The sequence below is a fragment of the Protopterus annectens genome, chromosome 8.part0, assembly GCF_019279795.1.
Source record: "Protopterus annectens isolate FY-2018-M chromosome 8.part0, PAN1.0, whole genome shotgun sequence".
NCBI lineage: Eukaryota > Metazoa > Chordata > Ceratodontiformes > Protopteridae > Protopterus > Protopterus annectens.
In genome coordinates, this window is record NC_056741.1 from 1,017,121,721 (window position 1) to 1,017,140,854 (window position 19,134).

The window sequence follows — 19,134 nt, forward strand, 5'->3', positions numbered from 1 at the left end:
GTTTTTGTCACTGTACTAGTTGATGAAGTTGTGATTAACGTATGCAAACCTTCGTAAAAGTTAGTAAAAAAGGTATAGTAACAGCCAGCTGTATGACACAGACGAGTAGAGTTCTGATGGCATTTCATATGATGGAACAGGCTGAGAAGGGAGATAGTTAGTGGTCAAACAATGGAGAAGAGATTTGCACACATCCTATGCAGTAGCAAAGCCTAGATAACAGATATTGCAGGTATTACCTCCATGTAAAAAGTACAACATGTGACTCTGAACCAGTAAAAGAGAGCACTGCTCTCTGGGCTCTTTACTTAGAAAGAATGACTATGCAAAAGTAGGCATTCATCTAGATTCTTAATTTAGCAGGCATTGGTGTGAACCTGCTGGAAAGTGGTCGCAAACAAAATTGAAAGTCTCCTGACTTCAAACTAGAAGGTCTGTGATCCCTGACTCTTCCCCCTCTCCCTTTCTGGGTGTTCTTGGATGCTGGAAGGTAGATGGAAACCAATAATTCAAAGGGGAATATGGATCAATGGTGAAAGGGAGAAAAAAGTGCATTAACATGATAAGCTAATGGCTGGTGGATAACCGAATATATTTGTATCATTATTTACCGTGGTTGCTGAGTGCAATGAAATATTTGATATCTGCGTGGCATCACATATGTCATATAGTTTTTAATTTGGAGATATATAGGGTGCACTAAGATGAAAGTCACTCTCTCCTTCTTGTTTTCAAGACATGAATCATTTCCGTAACTGCATTAAAATTAATTTTTAGAATACATGCTTCCAGGTGAGTAGCAGATTTTCTTCAACAGCAACCTCAATGAAAAACATGAAGTTTGATGACAGATATTATGTATCCCAAATGGTCTGCACATTTTTATTGAAAAAAAAATGTCAAGTTCTTCATATTAAAAAAGTTAATCCTCTACTGCCATGCTGTTCTTGTAAGGATGACCTGTTGCCTGTTGCACTGTAGCAAGAAGGAAGGTAGCACTGTCAGTTACTGCCAACTGGTTTACCTAAACAGTGGTGCTCTTTAGGGTTAGGTAGAGAAATGACATACCAAATTTATTTAACCTTGCTTAGAACAACCTGATATTGTTAATGGGACACAAAACACTTAAATAATGAGTATATCGTAGCTATAGAATGACAAAGGTTTTGCCACAAGTGAAAGAATCATCTGTGATTAAAAGCTTGGTTTGTTCCTGGAAAAGTTTTAGTTGAGGAAGATAGGTTCATAGATACTTACTAGGCTATTGGTCTGTGAGGATCTCAAGCAATCTAACCATGCACCCCCACTAAATTTCTAGCCTTAGTAATATATTACCAAGGCCCTGCTTTTTCTGGAACTCTTGTAGAACCTTTGGTGAGATATTTGTTAATATTGTGTGAATAACCAGAACCCTGCAGCAGGCATATACCTGTCTCCCCTGCCAACAAGGGACAAGTGTGATAAAACAAGGCTGAACTTATGATTTCCCTTCTAGGTTGTTCTTGAATAAAGTAAGACATGTACTTAACTTGATATGGAGAGGGAGGTAGTTCCAGCATGTTCTATTTATGTTGCAATAGAGATTGAGGTCTTTAAAGTGGGTGTTTCTGCCACTACTGGACTTAACATATGCATAAAGGATCTAAATGGATGGGGTCAGTATAGCTCTTGTATGTGAGGCAGAGATCTCCCCTTAACAACCCGTAGGACACTGAGAAGAGAAACAGGGTTTTGAGTCAGTCAGTTTTTGAGACTTAGTCCCTTGATTGTCTTGGTGAGAAAACATTGTGGTCACTCAAGCTGAGTCAGGTGCTTGGACTGGTTCTGGCCAACTGTAGCATTATATTCAATGACTGGCCTAATGAATGCCATGTTCAGTGGAATGATCACCTCCCTAGATTTGGATGTAATACCCTTGTTAATAAGGTATGCTATAAAGAAGGACATCCTAACAATAGTCAACATGTGGCAATCAAACAACAGCTCATGGTCTACATATATTCCCAAGTCCTTCACTTCTAGGTCAATTTTCAGGAGAGTGTTGACAATGCGGTATTTGCAGGAGATGTCTTGCTTGCCAAAGGATACAATTATACACTTTTTAGCATTTATTTTTAGGCCATGGCTTTGACATTGGCTATTTGTTTGTGACATGCCTTCCTGAAAGGATCTTGGTGTCTTTCAGAATGTTTATGATGGTACAGAGTTTCCAGTTATCAGCAAACTTTGTCAACCATAAACCCTCAACATTAGCACTGACCTCTGAGAAAGATATGCGAAAAAGAGTGGACTGGTGACTGAGCGTTGAGGTCCTCCACCTACCCACATTTTATGGTCTTATTTATAGGTTCATAGGTTCATAGGTTCATACTAGGCTATCTGCCCTAGGGCATTTATAAGCCTAGCCAGAGTGAGTTTGGCTTTCGCCACATATTTTAAATTAATTTTGCTATGCCCTTTTTTTGAGGTTAGTATACTGTACCTCTGTCTAACAGTGACACAGAAGTGATACCCAGGGTTCAAGATTCCTCTTGAAGAGAGTCAATGAGGGACTCTGCCTAACCTGGACTGGGATTTTATTCCAGAGTGAAGGGAGCCTCTGGGTTATGAATCTGTCCCTCCAGCATGTCCTATTTATTTCAGTGCTGAGGTTCAAGTCTCTCGAGCACATGGCTCGATGGGATTTGGATTTTCTGAGGTGCAGCATGTCCATTAATTCCGGGTTGGACATTGCTTTATACGTCAGGCACAGATCGCCTCTGAGCAGGCGGTATGCCACTGAGTAGAGCTGGAGTTTCTTTAACCGGGCAGCATATGGCATCTGTTTGAGCCCTTTGATCCTCTTGGTGAGGTACTTTTGGGGTCTTTCCAGTTGCTGCAGGTGTCTGGTAAGGTACATCCCAAAAGGGGCATTGTACTCAATTATGGGCCTGATGAGGGATGAGTAAAGAGGCACAATGACCTCCCCTGATCTAGATGTGAATCCCTTCATGATTAGGTGGGCTATATAAAATGTTTTTCTAACCACTTTGGCCATGTGGTTGTCAAATGAGAGATTGCTATCAACCTGGGTCCCCAGGTCCCTAATTACTTCTTCTGTACGTAATGGATTACCACCTATGTGGTAATTTGTGGACACTGTTTTTGCCAAAGGGGATGACTATACACTTTTTGGCGTTTAGCTTGAGGCCATGGCTCTGGTGCCAGTTGTCTGTTTCTATGAGGCCCTTTTGGAGGATGCTTGTGTCGGCTGGAGAGTCGATTATGGCACCCAGTTTGCAGTCATCTGCGAACTTGGTCAGCCAGTTTGCTATCCAATTAGTTACATATGGATTTTGTATTTAGCTGGATGAGTTTATTAACTATGCTTGAATGGAGGATGGTTTCAAATAATTTTGTGAGGTCCAGATATGCAGTTTGAACAGTTTTTCCCTTATCCATTGCTTTGGTGACTTTATTAAATATGTTAACCGGATTGAGTAGAGAGGATCTACCTTTGACAAAACTGCACTGGCTCAGGTTGATAGTTTGTAGGTTGCCTATGTCTTTGTTTATTAATTCCAGAATGATCCATAGTTTTAGAAATGAGACTGGACAGGCTTATAAGTCTATAACTGTCCATATCAGTTGACACTCCACCTTTGTGAAGGGGGTTGACTGTTGCAGTCCTCCATCCCTTTGCTACAAATTCTGTTTGGAAACTAATTTTAAAAAGACTCATTAGGGGATTTGAGAGGTCAAGTTTCAGGCTGACCAGTGGGCATCCTGGTATATTATCAAGCCCCATAAAAACAGAGTTAATGGCCTTGGATGGTACCTTTAGGACTTTTGTGGGTGAGATAAGGGTATGGGCACAAGGGGTTTGGGGTGAAGTTAGAACTAAATTTATCTGCTAGGTGATTGGCTATGTCTTCAGGCTTAGAGTATGTGATATTGATTCTATACTGATACCTCAATAAACAAAGTACTGAACAGCAAGTGACTGAACACAATTGATCAATTACCAGCCAATCAAAAAACAAATAAAAGTTTAAAGATGTTTTTTGCAGGAAGGCAAGCCCCCCTATGCCCCCCACACACACACTAATTTTATATATGTATCATCTCCAAGATTGCAATACATTGGGAAAGGGTATATTCCCAAATCCTCACTGTACCACAACCTGACATTGACAAAAGCTGGTACATGTGATCAGCTTATTTTTGATCAGTTGTACTGGCTTTTTTTTCATTTTGACAAGTTGACTTCTCAGTGGATTGAATGTAACCCATGATATAATTAATTATTAGCTCACTGCAATTCTTAAAATTATTTCTGAGGTTTTTGACATAGTTGAAAAAAGGCTATGTGATTGTCTTTTGCCTGTGTGGCTATATTTATAGTGTATCAAGCTTTGTTTGATTTAATCAGGGCCCAAACTTATCTGTTAGCCTTAGGAAGACCAGTTTTGGCATTTGCAGAATTGATTTGTTTGTACATGTATTGAGCGTCTTCCTTTTATTGTAAAGCCTACTTATGCTAAAGTTCCACTAAAAGGGTTTATTCTTAAACTTTAGAGGGGGACAAATGCTTCTACACAGATTTTTACATGTTCATAGAAATTGGTGGTGAAAGATTCTGCATTTGTAGTGGGGCCCTCAGTGTGAATGTTCCATCAGTCAGCTTTAATAATTTGAACCAGCATAATCTGCAAATAATTAGTTATTGGTGGGTGTCAGTGGCATCAGTCTTATGGTGCATATGACTGATTTATGGCCTGATTTGACTAGGGAGGGTGTTACAGTTGCAGGCAAGCAGTGCTGTCCCATATTGGTAATAACCAAGTCAAAGATATTGTCACCGTCCTTGGGGTACAGACTAGATGGTCCAGTGAGTTTGTATTTATGAAGTCCAGAAAACTCAGGGGATACATTTTTTGGGATGTATAGCCTTCCACTTAAAAGGAAGAGTAGCTAAAATCCCCTAAGAAAATAGTGTTTGGTTGAATGCTTAGGGCTTCCATATTAGATAGGTAGGCATCTTGGGAGAAAGGCATTAAAGAAGAGATCCTATAATTGGATACAATGTGTTACGGGGTATTGTTAATGGTAAAGTTGAACACAGAGAAGTTCCAGGTCATTATCATGCTTCAGAGTCTGGAGGTATAATTCTGCTTTACAGATACAGAGACACCACCACATGTGGTGCCTTCATCTAGTGTTGGGTAAATGGACATGCGGTAGGCATAGAACCCTTGTCATGATGGGATGATCTCAATATTCTTGAACCAGGTCATAGTGATGATGCATATATATTGTAAAGAGCACCTGACAAAGTGCAGTTTTCTGTTTAGGTTTCTAGCATGCACAAATACTTTCATCTTTTCTGAATTCATTTTCACTGTGTTGGATGGTTTTGTAGATTGATTTTTGCCTAAAAAAGGCATTATGTTAGTGGGTAAGGTTTTTGCCAGTATACAAAAGCCTTTGAGAGCCATATGTAGGAAGTCCCTGGCAAAGCAGCCAGGTCTGTCTGCCATGTCCTCACAGGCAGGTATATATTGTACCCCATTTGAATTATACCAGAATCTATGACAATTGTTAAAGTTGATGATTTTTTGTTCATAATGTGGCATCACTGTAGGTGTAGGCAAGATGATGCTCAGTGATAGGTTTATATATGCCTCAGACACATATATTGAGAGATCCATTTTAAGAGCCAAAACATATGTGGGACTGTGTGTCTGGTCTGTACTGTATGTGATGGATGCTGTGTAGTACTGTGTTTGATAACTTCTTTGGTATTAATAATGTCTGTGTGTGAGAGCCACACCTCCAGTGATATTAGGCAACTACATCTCTCACATACTTTATCAGTTTGATTAAAAATTAGGGGATTGTTAGTATGCATGAAACAAAACAATTGCTACATTGCCTCAGGGTGCCCATTTCTACAAAGATGGCTACAGAGATAGTAGGAAACTGCATATCCATGGTCCTAGATTCTTACTGCATGATGTACAAGGAGGGTACATAAGGGATTTACAGCTAACCTGCTTGGGCACTGGATGGGTAAAGACTACAATCAATGTCTAAACTCTTTGGGCAGTGCTCCTCTACACACAAACCAGCTGCTTATCATGCAACTAAGTACTGTATAATATTCAGAGGTTGATTTTATAGGGAAATTGAGAATCCAAGTACCTACACTTGACCAGTGATGACTTTACACAAACAGAGAAAGCTAACAAAGAAAAAACCCTCTGGCCAATCACAATAGCACATTTCTACATTTTTTACTGAATTTTAAGCATAGAAGAGACCAGGACTCTACGCCCACTAGCGTGAACTTTTAGATCACTTAGAGAAACTAAAAGTACAAAATCGCAGTAACACTGTAAAATTATCAACAGCACTTTAGAATATCAACAAAAACATGCAATCCAGCAAAGTAAAGTACTTAACTGGCTTGGATAAGGCTGGAAATCAGCAGAATCACTCTTTTTTTAGTGTTATGGTCACCAAGCATTCTTGTGCTCTGTATAAATGAGCCAAGCATTCCAAAAACGTGTCAACTTTATACAGGTCAGGAAATTCAATAAGAAAGCAAAATAGCTGTAAGGCCAATCATAACTGCACAGTCTTAGGTTTGTGTAGTGAATTTTAAGTGCAAAGAAGATTGAGCTGCAATTTACTCCCATTAAAAGGCAGACTAAACGTTTCCAACTTTTAGATCAGTTAAAGAAGCTAAAAGTACAGAATATCAACAAATAACACTGTACAAATATCAACAGCACTTTACAATATCAAGAACAAGAGCATTTTAGTAAAGTACATATATTTAACAGGCTTACATGAGGCTGTAAATCAGAAGAAAAACATTCCATTCCAAGTGGTATGGTCACTAAGCATTTCTAAGCTCTGTATAAAACAGCCATGCATTGGGCAGCTATAACAACTTTGTACAGGTAGCCAAAATCAACAAATAAAGCAAAATAGCCCAGTGGCTAATCACAACAGTGCACTCTTAGGTTTCTTCAGCTTTTAGGTGCATCATTGACAATGAACTCAAATTCATCTACATATACTCCATTGTATAAAAAAACACACCAGAAACTTGGCCTGCTCTATCATAACAGAAAATTTCTAATTGCTACTGCTAGACTCTCTCTGGGACAGGCACTTCTCCTCTCCTCCCTTCTTTATGCTGCCCCTTTCCTAACTAATGTTCAGTCCACAACCCTGTCCAAACTACAACAAGCATACCATAAAATAGCAAGGCTCATCACCAACTCCCCTAATAACTCACACCATTGCCTTGCACTAAACTCCCTCCAATGGCTTGAACTCCTCCAACTACTCCTTTTATCACAATTTCAAATCATACAGTCTGTTCTATTCAAACCATGCTCCTGCCCAGGCCTCTCCTCCCTGGTCTCTACCTTACACCCCCTCTAGGACCCTCCGTACCTCTAACCAGCAGCTTCTGGACATCTATAAACTAAAGAAAACTGTGGGAAAATTACTCTACAAATGTACCATAGCCCAAGCTTGGAATAAACTTCCTTTAAGCATCCGCTCCATTAACGTCCCATCACACTTTAAGAAAGAGCTCTAAGGATTTTGCTCTATCTTGTAGTAGCTTCCTCCTTTTGTTGTAGAGCTTGTTTATGGCTGGGGTCCACCAGACTGGACGCTTGCCTTTGGTACAAAGAGTCTTAGTTTTGTTTGGGATTGCCTGATCCATGCAGTCCTGTAGGTGCTGGTAGAAGGCATTTGTAAGTGATTCAGCGGTTTGAGTAATGTTTACCACTGGCTCAGGGGCCTTAAAGGAGACCACACTAGTTTTTAGAAGTGTGAAGTCGGCTTTTGAGAAGTTTTTCACTGTGGTCTTTTTTATTTCAGGTGGGGGCGGGATGAGGACCTCCAGTGAGATTAGTTTATGATCTGATCTCACCAGTGAGGGGTATACTTCCGGTGTTGAACATTGTGATCCCATGTTCGTGATGATGAGATCAAGTATGTTTTCTCCTCTTGTGGGGATGGTGACTAGTTGTTCCATGGCATTTGAGTTTATGAACTCCAGGAACCTTTGGGCTAGAGTGTTTGGGCTTGAGTAGTGTTCCCAGTCTATATGAGGGTAGTTGAAGTCACCTAGTATGATGGTGTTTGGGGATACATTTATCCCCTCCAATGTTTTCAGGAAGGCCATGTGAGGTTCCTGAGTTTGAGAGTGTGGCCTGTAACATGCTACAAATTGCAGAGCAGTCTTGCCTATGGTTAATTGCACCTGGATGGTCTCCGATGCATCGTGCATTGCCACCAACCTTGAGGTGTGGGTGTCCTTTATGAATATGGACACCCCCCCCCTCCTTTCTTGGTGTTGTCCGGATTTTGGAGCCGGAATGCATGATATGAGGTGAAACCTGATAGTGCTGGGGTGCTCTCAGGAGTCTTGAACCAGGTTTCTGTCACAGCACAGACATCGATGTTCTCCATACTGAGAAGGGCCTCGAGTGCGTGCATCTTGAGATTGAGACTTCTGGCATTGAGCAGCATTACCCTTAGTTTTTTCTTTTTTGTGTTCTAGGGTGGTAGGTTTAGAATTTGAGCCTTGCCTAAAAAGGCACTATGGGGTGGCAAGAGCCTTTGCCAATATCCGAAGCCTAGGGTGACAGGTGCAAGCCATCCCTTGAAGCAGCGTGGCTTGTCCAGCATGTCATCCCAGGCAGACAGACATTGGATCCCCTTTGAATGACACCAGAATTTAAGCCAATTATTAAAGCTGATCATCTTATCACTGTATTGTGGCATCATTCTAGGTGAAGGTAGGATACTGCTCAAGGTCAGGGTCATACCTGCCTGGGCTACATAATCAGAGAGCTCATCAATGTCTCTTTTCATGTAGTCCAAGGAGGTACATCTCAGGTCATTGACACCAGCGTGGACAATGACTGAGTCGTACTTGTACCTGCTGTTGAGAGACCTGAGTGCTTGCGTTATGTGGCGGATTCTAGCGCCGACAGGCAGCTTACTGTGACCTTCTCCTTACTCAGTCTGGTGAGCGGGACGTCAGTGTGTCTGACTATGGAGTCACCTATGACAAGTATGTTTGGTGTTGTATTTGGCCTTAAGGGCAGTGACTGCTTTGCACACTGATTTTGTTGTTTATGTGTTGTTTGTGTGGTGTATTGAGTTTGCAGTTGCTTGGGTGTCTGCTTTGGAGGCCTCTGCTGTTTAGGTAAAATTTTACTCAGAGCCTCCGAGTATGTCTTAGTGTGTTTATGTGTTTGATTCAGTGGTGTGGTTGAGTTATGTGAGACTGGTATTGTGGTGTGTGTAGTTGCCTTCTCCTCCTGCCTGGTCTTGCCAGTCCTGAGTTGAGAGCTCAGCCTCCAGTCTGGCTAAATAGCTGCATCTCTCACAAGTGTTAGTGTTACGTGGGAGGAGGAGAGGGTTGTCCGTGTACATGAGGCAATTGTAACATTGTCTCAGAATTCCCAGATTCACCAACTTGGCAGGAGAGGACGCCAGCATCTGACCCTTCGACATGCTAGAAAGAATTATGAGTTGGTATGAGACAGAAAAGTAGTGGGCTTAGCAGGGAAGTGGGCACTCCTGGGGGTTTTGCTAGTGAGAGATTTGTATAATATAGGAGTGCTTGACCTGCAAAGAGAATGCTTATAAGACAAGGGATATGCTTATAAGACAAGTGCTGAGCTTTTTGAGAAGAAAAAGCTATTTGGAACAAGTGCTGCACTTTTTAGTGAAGGTGTAAACTGTTTCGGTTCCTAACAGAGCAGTTCTAAGGGAAAAATTGAAGAACAGACTTTCTGGAGCCAGAAAGAGTTTAACCTTGTTTAACCGGTGCTGCCCGATGCTGCTCTAGTGGCAACTCCGCGCTAAAGCACGTTAAAGCGTGCTTGATAGCAGGGGCTGGAAAGAAGCAGGAATAGACCCAAAACAGACAATAAAACTACAGTTTCAAGTCAGTAACCACCTCTACGGGGGGGGGGGGGGGGGGAGGGAAGCTGCTCAATGTTATTCACTGCCACTGATCAACAGAGAGACCCTCCTTCAGCCCAAGCAAAAATCGCCTCACAGAAACTTTCAAACAGTTCAGGAACAGCAAGCCTGTAACTGAACTTTTTCAACTCTCAGAAAAGTGGGAAAAAGCAAGATTTTTTTTTTGTTTTTGTTTTTTTACAGAGATAGCAGAGGTTCACAAGTAATATCAAGTTATAACAGTGCAGTAAATGACCCCACACAAGAGTGCTAGGTCAAGGACAGAAAATATGCAAGTTTTAAGAAAAAAACGATTTAAAATTAAATGCAAACAGGAAATTCAGCAAACAGCTTTTGGTTGTGCTCTAAATACAGCTACTAATACAGAAATCAAGTTTAACAAGCCAGAAAATGCTCAAGCTAGGCAGCTATGCAGAAAAACTTAGCAAATAAACAGAGAAAAAATACTTAAAATCTCAAAAGTGGCTCCCTTCTTCTCTCAGCGTTTTTTTCTCTTGGAGGGTGCTTCACCAACAGCCAACAAGCCTGAAAAGACGCCCAAACCACGAGGCAACTAGGTTTTAAGAGAGGAAGATGAAGGAGTTTTGGAAATGACCCCTAGTGGCCAATAAAACTACAGTTTCAAGTCAGTAACCACCTCTACGGGGGGCAGGGAAGCTGCTCAATGTTATTCACTGCCACTGATCAACAGAGAGACCCTCCTTCAGCCCAAGCAAAAATGGCCTCACAAAAACTTTCAAACAGTTCAGGAACAGCAAGCCTGTAACTGAACTTTTTTAACTCTCAGAAAAGTGGGGAAAAAGCAAGATTTTTTTTTTTTGTTTTTTACAGAGATAGCAGAGGTTCACAAGTAATATCAAGTTATAACAGTGCAGTAAATGACCCCACACAAGAGTGCTAGGCCAAGGACAGAAAATATGCAAGTTTTAAGAAAAAAAGATTTAAAATTAAGTGCAAACAGGAAATTCAGCAAACAGCTTTTGGTTGTGCTCTAAATACAGCTACTAATACAGAAATCAAGTTTAACAAGCCAGAAAATGCTCAAGCTAGGCAGCTATGCAGAAAAACTTAGCAAATAAACAGAGAAAAAATACTTAAAATCTCAAAAGTGGCTCCCTTCTTCTCTCAGCGTTTTTCCTCTTGGAGGGTGCTTCACCAACAGCCAACAAGCCTGAAAAGATGCCCAAACCATGAGGCAACTAGGTTTTAAGAGAGGAAGATGAAGGAGTTTTGGAAATGACCCCTAATGGCCAATAAAACTACAGTTTCAAGTCAGTAACCACTTCTACGGGGGGGCAGGGAAGCTGCTCAATGTTATTCACTGCCACTGATCAACAGAGAGACTTTCCTTTAGCCCAAGCAAAATGGCCTCACAGAAACTTTCAAACAGTTCAGGAACAGCAAGCCTGTAACTGAACTTTTTTAACTCTCAGAAAAGTGGGAAAAAAGCAAGATTTTTTTTTGTTTTATTTTGTTTTTTACACAGATAGCAGAGGTTCACAAGTAATATCAAGTTATAACAGTGCAGTAAATGACCCCACACAAGAGTGCTAGGTCAAGGACAGAAAATATGCAAGTTTTAAGAAAAATTACGATTTAAAATTAAGTGCAAACAGGAAATTCAGCAAACAGCTTTTGGTTGTGCTCTAAATACAGCTACTAATACAGAAATCAAGTTTAACAAGCCAGAAAATGCTCAAGCTAGGCAGCTATGCAGAAAAACTTAGCAAATAAACAGAGAAAAAATACTTAAAATCTCAAAAGTGGCTCCCTTCTTCTCTCAGCGTTTTTTCCTCTTGGAGGGTGCTTCACCAACAGCCAACAAGCCTGAAAAGATGCCCAAACCACGAGGCAACTAGGTTTTAAGAGAGGAAGATGAAGGAGTTTTGGAAATGACCCCTAGTGCCAATAAAACTACAGTTTCAAGTCAGTAACCACCTCTACGGGGGGCAGGGAAGCTGCTCAATGTTATTCACTGCTACTGATCAACAGAGAGACCCTCCAAAGGTAAGACACCTTTGATCATTATAAGTAAAAAACTAAGAGCTCTCATAAAATCATCCAAGGAAGATTTTGAGAGAAAAATCGCCAAGGACTCAAAAGACAATCATAAGGCCTTCTTTAGCTATGTTAGAAACCTAGGAGGAAACTCCCAGATATGCTCATAATTAGTTCAAAATGATGTGAAGATTACTGAACCTACACACATTGCCAACATACTGGCTGACAGGTTCAGTGCAAACATCTACCCCCCCTCCCCCCCAAAAAGAGAGATATCTATACCAGAGGATTGTAGCCCCCCCAAACATCTCCAACGCCCAGGTGAGAACTGCTCTCTCCAAGGCAAAAAACACAGCATCCATGGGACCGATGGTGTCCCCTGCTGTGTGCTCCACGAACTCAATGAGGAATTAAACCCGCAGTTAGGACAGCTGTTTAATCTTAGCCTCACCTCAGGATACACTCCAAGGAGTGGCGCACGGCGACTGTGGTCCCACTTCACAAGGGTGGTGCCTCCACCGACCCTGGAAATTACCGTCCCATTAGCTTGACAAGCCTTATCTGCAAAGCCATGGAGAGGATCATAATGGAACTCATAAATAAAGAGATAGGGAACTTGCAGACTTTGGATCCAACCCAGTTTGGCTTTGTCAAAGGCAGATCATGCCTTTTAAACTTGGTTGACTTTTTCGAGACAGTCACCAAGGCCATTGATGAGGGAAAGGCAGTCCATACAGCCTACCTCGACCTGGCAAAGGCCTTCGACACAATATCCCACTCAGGTATCATCGAAAAACTCATCAGCTTGAATGTAAACCCATACATCACAAGATGGGTTGCAAACTGGCTAAGTGACAGAACCCACAGGGTCAGAGTTGCTGGAGCCATGTCAGATTCAAAGCCTGTCACAAGTGGTGTCCCACAGGGCTCAGTCCTGGGTCCACTCTTGTTCGGCATCTACTTTTCTGAAGTACAAGCAAACACAGGAGGGTTATGGCTGACAAAGTTTGCAGATGACTGCAAACTGGGCCATAGTCGAAAACACATCTGACACAGATATCCTTCAGAAGGGCCTCACAGAAATGGATAACTGGTGCCAGAGCCATGGCCTAAAGTTAAACGCCAAGAAATGCATAGTCATACCCTTCGGGAAAAACAAGGTTACCCCTAGCTACCATATAGGTGGCAATCCACTGAGCACAGAAGAAGTCATCAGGGATCTGGGGACCCAGGTTGATAGTAGCCTTTCGTTTGACACTCATGTTGCTAAAGTAGTTAGGAAAACCTTCTACATTGCCCACCTGATCATGAAGGGATTCACATCTAGATCAAGGGAGGTCATCGTCCCCCTGTACTTATCACTCATTAGACCTATGATTGAGTACAATGCCCCATTCGGAATGTATCTGACCCGACACCTGCAGCAGCTGGAAAGGCCCCAAAAGTTCCTCACCAAAAGGATAAAGGGTCTCAAAAATATGTCTTATGCTGCCCGACTGAAAGAACTCCAGCTCTATTCAGTCTCATACCGCTTGCTCAGAGGTGACCTGTGCCTGACATATAAGGCCATGTCAAACCCAGATTTGATGAATATGCTCCACCTCAAAAAATCTAGATCCCTCAGAACCACAAGGGCGGGAGACTTAAACCTTGACACGGTTATTAATAGAACGTGCTGGAGGGACAGATTAATCACCCAGAGACTCCCTATGCTGTGGAACAAAATCCCAGTACATGTGAGGCAGAGCACCTCGCTGGCCTTGTTCAAGAGGAATCTTGACCAATGGATGGGAGATCACAGATATACCCCAGGGATTACTTCAGTGTCACTGCTTGACAGAGGCACAGCAAAATAATAGGCATAGTTTTATTCAAACTAAAGGGGTGGCGAAAGCCACATAACTATGGGCTAGGCTTATAAATGTCCTTGGGCAGATAGCCTAGTATGAACCTATGAACCTATGAACCTATCTGCTTAACAACAAAACTTGCCCCTGTCAGGACCCTACCCAACTCCTCCTGTTCTCCATATATCTCACTCCCATTACAATCCACTTGTATTAGTCCCAACCTTTTTTCTCTTTGTGACCGCTAGGTACTTATCCAGAAACTATAATCTCTTAACAATGAATGAAAACCCATTTATAGCTACTGACTTTGCTATTTTTTGTGAATTGCTACTTGTCTATTTTTGTTTGTACTTTTTTTCTCTCTATTTGTTTTCTTTTTTATCTGTATTTAAATAGTATTATTCTTGTATTGTTAAATCTCAACATGTTGTACATTGTTTTAACTGGAGCTTTTCTCCTTGGGTCTCCACTGAAAATGAGCTACTAACCCAGCTGGACTAGCTCAGTTAACAAATGTCAATAAATAAATAAATATAAATAAAATCTTAGTGCAGAAGAGACCAGGCTACCCTCTACTCCCACAAAAGTACAGACCAAACTTTTCTAAATTTTAGAACACTTAAAGAAGTTAAAAGTGCAGAATCTCCACAAAAAATGCTATACAATATAAACAACATGTTGTCATACATTACTATAAGTCTATAATTTTGTGCTCCATGTTGGTATTCCTGTGCCTGTCTGTGTGTTTATTTGGTCTTGAAATATGGCTTACCCAATGCATGATATGGGCTCTGGTTCAATAGAATGTTTTAAATGATATTGTTACAGAAGTTTGGTACATACTTATATTCTGCTTTACTGTTCTGTTGTTTTGTGTGTTAGTATGAATAAAGGTTTGAAAAAAAACTAACAACACATTTGAATGACATAGCAATGGCTCTAAGAAAACAGTCTCCATAACTGGTGAAATTGTTGCATATTAGAGAATTGGTGACCTGTTTATAGCCATCCTGATTAGTGAATGAACGTTCTCCAACAGGGTGTTAATGTACAGGTAATGTTCACTGAAAAAGAAATCCACCATTTCATGACAGTATATTAAGCTGCCTTTGAAACTTGGACAGTTAAAAATCAAATGGCTACCATTTTGTTATTACACTCGCTAAACAGCACTTTGCCGTTTAGCCATTCTAGAAATTAAAACTGTAAAATAAAGAATAAAAGTTCATGTGTGTGTGTGTGTGTGTGTGCGTGTGTGTGTGTGTATGTGTGTGTGTTTGTGTGCATCTGTTTGTTATGTGTTTGAGTGTAAGTATGTGGTTACTTCCTTGAGATGGAGAGAGAGACATCACTGACAGGGATTTCATTAACACCAATTGTTTAATAAATAATAGTTATGATTATTGACCAACGTCAATCCACAGTGATTTACCAGAAAAAAAAAAATGTACAAGCTGTGCTATGCAAGAAAATCAGGGACAGTAAGGGGGGATGGGATAGTGAGAGCTGCATACCTTCCATTCTTTGTTTTTTTTTTTTTATTCATTTGCTTACAAGGTAGCATCCATGAATGTTTTCACTCAACAAAGTGGATATTAATTGCAGGGTATGTGTGCATGTGTGTCTATGTGTATGTGTGTGTGTATGTGTGTGTGTGTGTGTGTGTGTGTGTGTGTGTGTGTATGTGTGTGTGTGTGTGTGTGTGTGTGTGTGATTCTACATTTTTGAATGAATATGTATGTTTATATGTGTATATGTCTGTGTGTGTATGTGTGTGTGTGCGTGTGTGCGTGTGTGTGTGTGTGTGTGTGTGTGTGTGTGTGTGTGTGTGTGCGTGCGTGCGTGCGTGCGTGTGTGTGTGTGTGTGTGTGTGTGTGTGTGTGTGTGTGTGTGTGTGTGTGTGTGTGTGTGTGTGTTGGGTGTGCATGTGTAGACTTTAAATACTTACATAACTACACTTTAGATGTATAGTACTTTCTCCCACAAAAATTACATATACTGTATCAATTTTTAAACATTGTTTAGAGGGAGTATTTTACATCAGAAATATGAAAATATAATAATAGTGATAAAATACAAATCAGTTTAACAGATATCTCATTCTCTAGGTACAACAATGCCCTCCAGAGTGTGCTTTTGTGGGAATAATACCCTTCCACTGGTGTAGAAGCCATCTACCTGTGACATCAGGCCTCAAAACATCCTATGATATCATTATTTCCACAAAAATACACATCCTGGTGGCCTTTATTGCTTGGTTACTACTCTCTCAATGTATATATTCCCTGTCTATGATTTTTATGTTGGCCTTTAAATCACTTAATGACTGAGAACATCCTCTACACTTATTTTGTGTATATTTTCAATAAATGCTTTCAAAATATTTTATCTTGGATAATCAGAAAATGAATAGTTCATTGCTGAAGTGTAGCATGACACTTCTCATAGTTAAGGTATTTACTGCAGTCTGTTGGCCAGTGCTCAAGTAACAGCTTAGGGCTTTGGACTAAGAAATGAGTACCCTGTTTAAAGAACAGGGAGGACATTATACCTTTTAAAACATCTGTATGTGCAAACAGGGCAAAGGATTGTAATTGCAATATGCAGTACCAGTTGTCTTGGCATCTACTTTCAGGTCTAGTCTTTATAATGGCATCTACTGATGAGTTTTTTTAAAGTGTAGATTAGATCTGGGTATAACATTCACAAGCTTGATTAAGAGGTGAAGAAATACAGCTTTGAAGATGAGACTACAGAAGCCCTCTGCAATTTACATTTCGATCACTCAGAAGGATGAAGTTGTTCTACTGTTTCATTGTTAAAATGTTGACATGAAGTCCACCTAAAAGATTAAGAGATAAAGGAAGTAGAATAATGACTCAAATAATGTGCTATTGTCTGTCAAAATATTTTGAATAATAAACCAACTTGGAGAATAACCAAGTAGCACTTTACTTTTGGTAACTAACAAACCATATAAAGGTGTATTAACCAGAAACATTAACTTTTCCCGTTCAACCTGATGACAGACCTATTACTGCTGAAAGCACGAAAAGTGTCTTCAGTATGCACTATGAGCAATGCAGATCATAGACAGAATTATTTGATGACTTGAATCTCCAGGTTACCTATGGATATCCATATGACAAGCTGATTCTGTAGACTACATGATTCCTAAGTTAAGGGTGCCACAGTTTAGACTCTCTCATCTATTTGCACTGAACAATAAAGAAGTGTAAATAGATGGATGGAGAGAAGATGATTTCCAACCATATAGGTCTGGACTTGTTTTAACAAAACCTGCCAAATTAATCGTAGGGCAGTCTGTTGAATTTCTCGCAAGCTGTTTTACAATGCTGAATAGAATGGCCACAGTAAGCAATCAGCTTTTGCTGGCAGTATGAAAGCAGTGTTAGAAATGTATTATGATCAATTTCCAGGAGGACGTACTGCGTCTAATGAAATAACAAGCCATAGGCATTTGTGTTAAAGGCCTTCACCTTGTAAACCACTTTTTGTCACTGCACAGGTCTAGAACTGCCAGCATGAGTAACACAATGGAGAAGTGCACACAGAATAAATGCAACAGGTTTTCAGGCTGTAGCAAAGGTAGCAAACTTGCCATACAGTCGTAGTCACTAGATTTATCAATTCTTTATAGTCAAAACTTACTGTAAGCCACTTTCTAAATATTATAAGCAGGGGCATTAGCACAGAAGTGCAAACAGGTGAAAAGTATCTTGGCAACATTAGAAATAAAATCCAGTTTAACAGGGAAAGTAAAATGAAGATGTATTAGGCTGCAGTAGGAAAGTTTTAAATTAAGCAGTGAAACCATGGGTTTAGTTAAACAGGAGGAGTTCAGGCTGTTACCTCGACTGTATACCATTTGTGTATTCATGTGCATACTGGGAAGAGTAGAAATAGTTAAAAACTGTATGTCTGGGTGAATGTTACTGAATACACACAAGAATCCATATATGCATCAAGAAACTAGCATTTGATACACTGCAGTAGCTCAGAAAAAATTAAGACTGGATTATTATAGATCCCAGGAAGGAATATCCACAGAAGAAATACTAAAACTAAAAGATCAATACTTCCCATTCTCTGACAGTGATGATGTTCTCCTTTCTGCATTGCTGCTTCTCATATTAACATGTTGGACTGGATTTACACTGACACATTTAGGCCAGTATTCTAATCTTGCTTATTTGCTAAAACCCACTTGAGTCCTTTTGTATAGCTGATATTTTATAAAGGCATCCACCTTAGGGGGCATTCTGTGCTTATCTTATTTGTTCACTAACCTTTATGTGTAACTTTGTTAATTTCCTGTTTAAAATTCTAAATCGGTTACACCCATTCGGTTCTTACGTATTATCGCAACCACACACTGTCAGCATTCACAGCATTCTCTGCAACATTCTATTCTAGTGAAATAACATGCTACTGAGAATGCTGTGAATGCTGGCAATACGTGGCTGCAATAATATGTTCAGAAACATGGAAAGAATACCATCTACATGGAAACTTTTGTTTTTCTTCTTCACATTCAAGTTACATATTAGGAACTAGAAAACCTCAAAAAAAAATTCTAGATTTTCATTAAAATTAAGTCAGTCTTCAGACTATTCACAGGATCCATTGTTTTTTAATGCCATAAATGAAATGCATCTTTTCAGCAGGGGTGCGTACATGGGATAAGTTACCTGTCAATCGCAATCGATCAGATCAGCCAGTGTGAACAGACTCAAAACTGTGCGAAGTTTTCTTAGAAGGAAGGACTTGTACTTCACTTGCTTTATTTTCATCATTAATTAATAGTAGCTTTCGACTGACAACGAACCAGTGATCCATCATCTGCAGATTAAATAAAGTCGGTGAAAGTGGGTCACATTTTTCCCTCAAATTACACTAATGTCATTGCTGAGGCACACCTGTCTATTTAACAGTAATACCACCACTCGGGCTAGTCCTAACAACTGACACAATGGTCTGCTTTTTTAACATCTAGTGAAAGGGAAGACAAATATTACAAAGGCTGGAACTGACAATACAAACACGAGTCAGCAAAGTGTCAAGTTTTCTTACCTTCCACTTCACAGAGTTAAATTACCCAGATGACCTTATGAGAACCACTATCAACGCCATAAATAAGTAAACAGTGACACTGATTCTGTTCAACCATATCAGTCACTGTGTTCTATCCCACATTCATTGCAGTAGCTGTAAGTATGCTTTCTCTCCACTTGTCTAGCACGTTCAAGTTCGGGAG

The 19,134-nt window shown here is 40.3% G+C and overlaps 1 protein-coding gene across 3 annotated transcripts in view; it reads left to right on the forward strand.

The window, feature by feature from the left end:
• LOC122809198 (alpha-tectorin-like) overlaps positions 1–19,134 on the forward strand; it is a 919,437-nt gene that overhangs the window by 853,550 nt on the left and 46,753 nt on the right. The gene's annotated exons all lie outside the window — the stretch shown is intronic.